This window comes from Ischnura elegans, chromosome 10 (assembly GCF_921293095.1).
Source record: "Ischnura elegans chromosome 10, ioIscEleg1.1, whole genome shotgun sequence".
Taxonomy (NCBI): Eukaryota; Metazoa; Arthropoda; class Insecta; order Odonata; family Coenagrionidae; genus Ischnura; species Ischnura elegans.
In genome coordinates, this window is record NC_060255.1 from 37,867,657 (window position 1) to 37,875,099 (window position 7,443).

The following is a 7,443-nucleotide window of genomic DNA, read 5'->3' on the forward strand; positions in this document are numbered from 1 at the left end:
GGCTTTGGTTAACTGGTCGCTTTCTCGATATTAATCTTTTCTTGCGATGCTGGATAAATGTCTTCCACAATTCTTGAGTTACTCATCGCAATGTCTTTTTGCACAGCACTGGCATCACTTCCATACTTCGTCCAATCTCAATCAATTCTGCTTTGGTAAGCATCTCAAACTTTTACACTATTTGACAGAGCATTGTTTTTGGTCTGCATCCACGAAATAATTTGTCCTTTTTTCTACAGCATAGCCGGATTATTTATGGGCGAATCTAACATTGTACTCAGTAACTCCAGGAAAACGCGCCGAAATAATGATAATCTTCATCATCCGTCCGGAACGCTCGGGAAAATATGAGAATTGTTAGGAGCCAGTTTTCATTGTATCAATGTAAAGACCACTAAAATGTAGGTAATAGCTTCTGTGTGATTCGCAGCCCCCTCCATTATCCATTCCAGAGCTTGGTAATGGCCTCAGTGATCGAATAAAACTTGCTCCATTCTTTCATATCCTGGCTCATGGAGTAGCGCACCCCGCTATCGTCCCATTTTAATATCTTTTCCTCCAGCTCTCATCCCACCAGCTATAGCAATATCGGGTCCCCTTTACTGACATGTACAAATTCTAATATTTTCTCGGCTTAAAAATTCCACTATGACAAGCTAAACACTATTGAGACGTTTAATGATTCATGAATACATGCGCAACAGATCGAATTCAAACCACAGTATATTCATAGACAATAACCGACCGCAGCGTAAGATATTATTCCACGGGAAAACCATTAACGCAAGAAACAGATCGCATGAAGACATCCAATATGGCAGTGAAAAACCTATGCGAATGGCTAATTATCACTGTTGGCGCAAATGATCTCAGATGTCGGTAATCTCCTCCAAATACCGTATATACCTGGTGATAATCTTTTGTCGCTAACCTTAATTTCACAAAGTTTTTCCTATATTATTTCCATGCCCTTTCCCCACTTACTATCCCTTATATTCCACAAATTCTGCTCCTTTTCCTCCTAAGTTTCAAACTTTTCCATCTTAGTGCGATAAACATTTTCGTAGCTTAGCGTCATCCTAAGTTTCGATGCCACATATATCGCATTTCAAGAGTAGCACTCTGTCCGTCGCATACGTCATTGAGCCATGATCCCCTTGGTGCCTTTCGCTAAGTGATGGCCAATACCGACGCCGGCTTTGTCTCCATCCTTCGTTTCATACCATTCCCATATGGCCCAAATGACCTCAGCCGTCGGTCGCCTCCTCCATATAGCATACCAGGTTTGCAACCCATGGCAACAAAATAATTTTCTATCTATGTTACGAAATCCTCTTGTGGAATACTTACATGGAACAGGTGGTGAAAGGAGTGAAAAAAAACAAAGACGATGATCATCAGCAGCCTCGAGAGCAGTTGTTGTATTCAAATCCTCTTATGGCCAGTGCGGCAAAACTATAATATTTCTTATCAAAAATACTCGAAGATATAGAACCAGAAAGGGAATGTATAAAATCGTTACGGGCTTCACTTGGCGGAAGTTCGATATATCCATGATAAAAACTACAAATGGTAATTTCCACACTTCCATTCAAAACTCAACTACCGACAATTGTTTCAACATATTCAGCCATTTTCAAGGACTTTGAAAATGACGTAACATGTTGAAACCATGGTCGGTTGTTGAGTATTGAATTAAAGCGTAGAAATTACCATTTGTAGTTTTTATCATGGACCATAAAGGGACCTTAATTGAAAAGTTTCGATTACTTGACAGGGAACCGATTGAAATTAATTGAAAAGGACACTTTGTGGTATGTACTACCACGAAGATTACAAAAGAGTATCCTTAAGTTTGTGTCTAAATGTGTTGTCACCCACCGCGCATTTAAATGGGTTTACAGAAGTCCCCACTCGCGTCGCTGACGGACGAAAGGATCCGGGTTTCGTGGAGAAATAAGGTATAATTAGGGATGTTAACTGAAATTAATATGCATGATGGTGTGGTCGATCAAGTTCATAACTTTTCATTTCTATTCCACAAAATTGCAAACATACTGCAAAATATTAGAAAAAAGTGGATCATATTGCACTCATCACCGCGCCGCGGACATTTGAGAAAACCAATTAAAATGCGGACGAAATGGTAACGAAAATCAGAATTTTATGTCATGGAATTGGGCCTCCTCTATGCAGTCCCTTTTGCTATCACCACCAGAAAGAGACTTAGATTGAAAATTTTCGAATATTTGAAGGGAAGCAGAGAATAAATCACTTGAAAAGGACGTTTTGCGGTCCGTTACTTCGCTCAGTCGTTCTTCCCACTAACTTGTGGGATGGGGCGGACTTGGGACACGCCACTTAGCGCGAGAAACCTCAGTCTTACCCTTAAACTCCCACCCTCCCCGCAACTACCCCTAATACCATCCCTCCCGTTTTGGCTTCACACCAGCACCAAAGCCTCTTAGTGGCGTCCCCGCTAAAATACAAGCCGGGAGGCGAGTAGGGGAGATGTGTGTGTCCCTTTTTTTTCATTATTTTCATTTTTTTAATGCGTGCCGGGATCGGCGAGTTCCCAGCTAATGGTAATATATACGCAAAGTTTCCGCGGCCGAGGTTTTAGAGCCAGGCCTCGCTCCCTGGGAAGTGCAGGCCACTGGGAGTGTTTTTGGAGGCACCTTGAGTAGCAGGCTCCGAGTGAATATATGCAAGAGTGCCCTAAAAGGCTGCTGCACAGTTATCAAAAACCGGAGGCATGCATTGGAACCTCCAACTTCGGTACCACCATGAGAAATTGCAAATGCTAGTATAAGAAACTAATTAAAAAATAGGTTTTAGCAATTTTCTTTATAAATTGTGGAGTCACGAAGCGTTATCATTGGTAATATAAAGCCCTTCCGCCACATTCAAGCTTCTAGTTTCGATTTAATGCAAAAAAAATATTTAAATGTAATATTAATATGTCTTCTCCTTTTTAATGAAAATATTTCATGGCAAAAAAATTACAAGAGAAATAACAATATGAAAACAAAAGCTATCGGAGTCAGCCAATCATATCTATGAAATGATCTCGAATTTTGCCATTCCAAACTTGATTGATTTCGTAAAAAATCGAATACCGCCTATTAAAGATTTTGCAGGCTAGTAAAATGAAGTCCAACGACGTCATACTGTCTCAGACCTCAGACTTTCTCAGACCTCAGACTTTCTCAACAGCATACCTACTGCTTCCTTCTAACAAAGGGTATGTAACAGATTTTAAGGAGGTACTTACACCCTCAATTTTTAGCCCGCATCTTAGTATAGGCATATGAGGGCCCAGCTCACCCCAGAAGAAGCCACAATCGAGTTTATTTTAATCACGAATTGTACGTGGCCATTTCCTGGTACGGTATTTTGAAAAGGCAACAGGCAAATTAGATCAGTTGTCACGTGAGGTATGGACGGCTTTGGAAGGGTGGAGAGAAACCCGGCGTCGGCATTAGCCTACTCATAACGATGTGCGCCAAAGGGACCATGGCTTAACGTCCCATCCGACGGACGGAGTGTTTCGCTTGAAATGTCCACCTCACAACATTCAAGCAGGGATCTGCCAGTCTCTGAAAAATCTCTGCCACCGCCAGCATTTGAACGCGGACCCACTGAGTTAATAATAAAACTGAAATCTTATGGTCTAGACGAAGATGTCATTTCCTGGATTAGAGAATTTTTGAGCGACCGCGTCCAAAGAGTAGTATTAGACGGTGCAGTCTCCAATGAGGTTAGAGTGACTTCTGGCGTTCCTCAGGGTAGTGTCATTGGCCCACTCCTATTCCTTCTTTATATAAACGACATTGGCGAAGTAGTACACAGTAAGTTACGATTATTTGCAGACGACGCTGTAGTTTACAGAGAAATTCGTTCCAGCAAAGATATAGATGAACTAACGAATGACCTTGCTGCTATCCAAGCTTGGTGCGATGCTTGGCAGTTAGAATTAAATTTGGAAAAATGCGTCGTAATGAATTTCTGGAAGAAGAATAACTCCCTACAGCGTAACTATGTCATTCGGGGCACGCAGTTAAAGGCAGTTGAATCTGTGAAATATCTAGGGGTTAGACTCAATAATGATCTATCGTGGAATAAACATATTCGAGAAATAACCGGTCAAGCTAATCGTAAAATGGGTTTTGTTAAAAGAATATTAGGAAAGTGCGACGACAAAGTGAGAGAAATTAGCTACTTTTCCCTCGTTAGACCACATTTGGAATACGCTGCCAGTGTTTGGGACCCTCATGAAAAAGGCTTAATAACAGAGTTAGAACGCGTGCAAAGAAGAGCTGCCAGGTATGTGAAAGGTCGTTACGATAGTCTTGTTAGTGTAACTGACCTCTTACATAAACTCGGATGGGAATCTCTGTCGGACCGTAGATTGAAAAATAGACTAAACCTTTTAGATAAATTCAAGAGCAGTGTCTTTTCTGACGAAGTTAACCATATCTTGCGGACGCCAACGTACTACGGAAGATCAGATCATATAAATAAAATAAGAGAGATAGATTGCAGAACAGACAGATTCCGAATGTCATTTTTTCCACGATCAATAAGAGATTATAACGGCAGCAATAGAACGCGTAAATAGATTGCATGACTTGTAGTGTAGCCTACTAACCTATGTAAAACTTACTGCATGTTTCTGAATTTCTATTCTATATTCTATTTCTAACAGCATATAGTAGTATAGTTTGTTATTATACGGGACGTTTCTTGGACGGTGTGGTGTGCATGTGGGAGTCCAAATGCATGCTGCATGCTGGTGATTGATCACCCCCTGCCAAACACCCTAGAGGTGGCTCGCAGGGTAATTTGTAGATGTAGATGTAGATGTAGATGAGTAAGAAGCCGAAACTCTAGCCACCACCCTAATCTCCAGGGACCAACTCCTTTCTCTAAGCCAGCTCGCTCTTCGAAGATTTATATTTGGGGCGCTTCCGATGATCTTCTCACGGGATTTGAACCCGAGACTCTTAGATCACTAGCCAAACGCTCTACCCTATGCTTGGGCGATCCCTCAATCTTTGATTCTGCAATTTATTAATTGAAAAAATTGCTATGTTTACTTCCATTAGAAACGTTTAAATAAGGATATCCCTCCAAAGTTCAGTGAAAAGCTTAGGTCTAGTTCCTAGTTAAATATGTTACAACTAAATTTGTTGGCTGGGTTTTGAAGTAGATCAGAAAAAGTGTATCAGTAAAATGCCAAGCCCAACGAGGTAACACAGCCTCGGCCCTCAAACTTTCTCGACAACACGCTTTCTTAGCAACTAACTACTTGCAACTTGAATTCATCAGCCAACTTCTCCTTGGTGACCAAGGATATGAAACACCTTTTAAGGAGTTAAGGGGAGCCGAAATGGGGACTCAAATGAGTCATTCATTAGGGCAGCCCCCGAGGCTGCTAACGTCAGCCAACGCACGGATTGATCCGAGACCCTCGCCTCACGGCACCCCTTAATGAAGGTATAATGTCCCCACCGCATAAGCTGAGGGATCCCCGCTTTTTACGGCGACCATTTCAGGGCCTTGCGACGCTTCCATTATGAACTCTCCTCTTTCCGCCGCGACCTCGTCCCTTGGAATAGTCGCTCACGGCGAACCGAAAGGCAATAAATATGGCCACGTCTTCCCTCTCCCTTCCTAAAGTCCTAAAGGCATTCGCGGTGTGGTTGTGATGAAGGCCTGGGGTCCTCCTGCAGAGTACGAACAGTCATAAAAGTCTCGGCGGATAACTGGAACCTTTTTTTACCCCAGCACCGAAGACATTCGTTCCCTCAGCGTATTTAACACACGATATTTCCATTCGCTGATGTATTTATAAGTGTATGTATTATATATGTATATATAATAAGGTTCTTTAATCGTAAGGCAAACTTCAGTATGAGACAAACTTTAAATGAGACATTGCAATATTTCCAAAGGATTTGTTCCAACACGACGCGTTTCGTAGTCAAATTTGTTGTTGAAGGACGCGTTTTGTTGTAACAACAACATCTACATCTACATAATACCCTGCGAGCCACATCTAGGATGTTTGTCAGGGGGCGATCAATCACCAGCATGCAGCATGCAATTGGACTCCCACATGCACACCACACAGTCCAAAAAAACGTTACGCACACTAACAAATTGTACTACCACATGCTATTAGAAATAATAATAACATTCAGAAACATGCATTAAGTTTTGCAGAAGTTAGTAGGCTACACTATAAGTCATCTATTCTATTTATGAGTTCTAACGCTGTCGTCATAATCTCTTATAGATCGTGGAAAAAAAGATACTCTGAATTTGTCTGTCCTACAGTCTATCTCTCTTACTATATTTATATGATCTGATCTACCGTAGTATGTTGGTATCCGTAAGAGATGGGTAACTTCGTTAGAAAATACACTGCTCTAGAATCCATCTAAAAAGGTTTAGTCTATTTTTCAATCTACGGTCTGACAGAGATTCCCATCCGAGTTTATCTAAGAGGTCAGTTACACTAACAAGACTATCGTAACGACTTTTCACGTACCTGGCAGCTCTTCTTTGCACGCGTTCCAACTCTGTTACTAAGCCTTTCTAATGAGGGTCCAAAACACTGGCAGCGTATTCTAAATGGGGTCTAACGAGGGAGAAGTAGCTAATTTCTCTCACTTTGTCATTTCCTAATATTCTTTTAACAAAACCCATTTTACATCCCAACATACCTATTAACTCGGATGGGAATCTCTGTCGGACCGTAGATTGAAAAATAGACTAAACCTTTTAGATAAATTCAAGAGCAGTGTCTTTTCTGACGAAGTTAACCATATCTTGCGGACGCCAACGTACTACGGAAGATCAGATCATATAAATAAAATAAGAGAGATAGATTGCAGAACAGACAGATTCCGAATGTCATTTTTGTCAATAAGAGATTATAACGGCAGCAATAGAACGCGTAAATAGATTGCATGACTTGTAGTGTAGCCTACTAACCTATGTAAAACTTACTGCATGTTTCTGAATTTCTATTCTATATTCTATTTCTAACAGCATATAGTAGTATAGTTTGTTATTATACGGGACGTTTCTTGGACGGTGTGGTGTGCATGTGGGAGTCCAAATGCATGCTGGTGATTGATCACCCCCTGCCAAACACCCTAGAGGTGGCTCGCAGGGTAATTTGTATATGTAGATGTAGATGTAGATACCCAACATTGAAAACAAAACGCGTCGTGTTCGAATAAACCCTGTGGAATTATTGCAATATCTCATTTAACTGATACTAACAGCTTCCACCATATCGTGCCGCATTTCATACAAGTTATTCAATAAGTTAAGATACTGCTCCGTTCAACAAATGTCACTAGGTGGAGCCATAGGCGGCTATAGTGGGATAACAGGGGTCATGACCACCCTCTACATTTAAAAAAAATT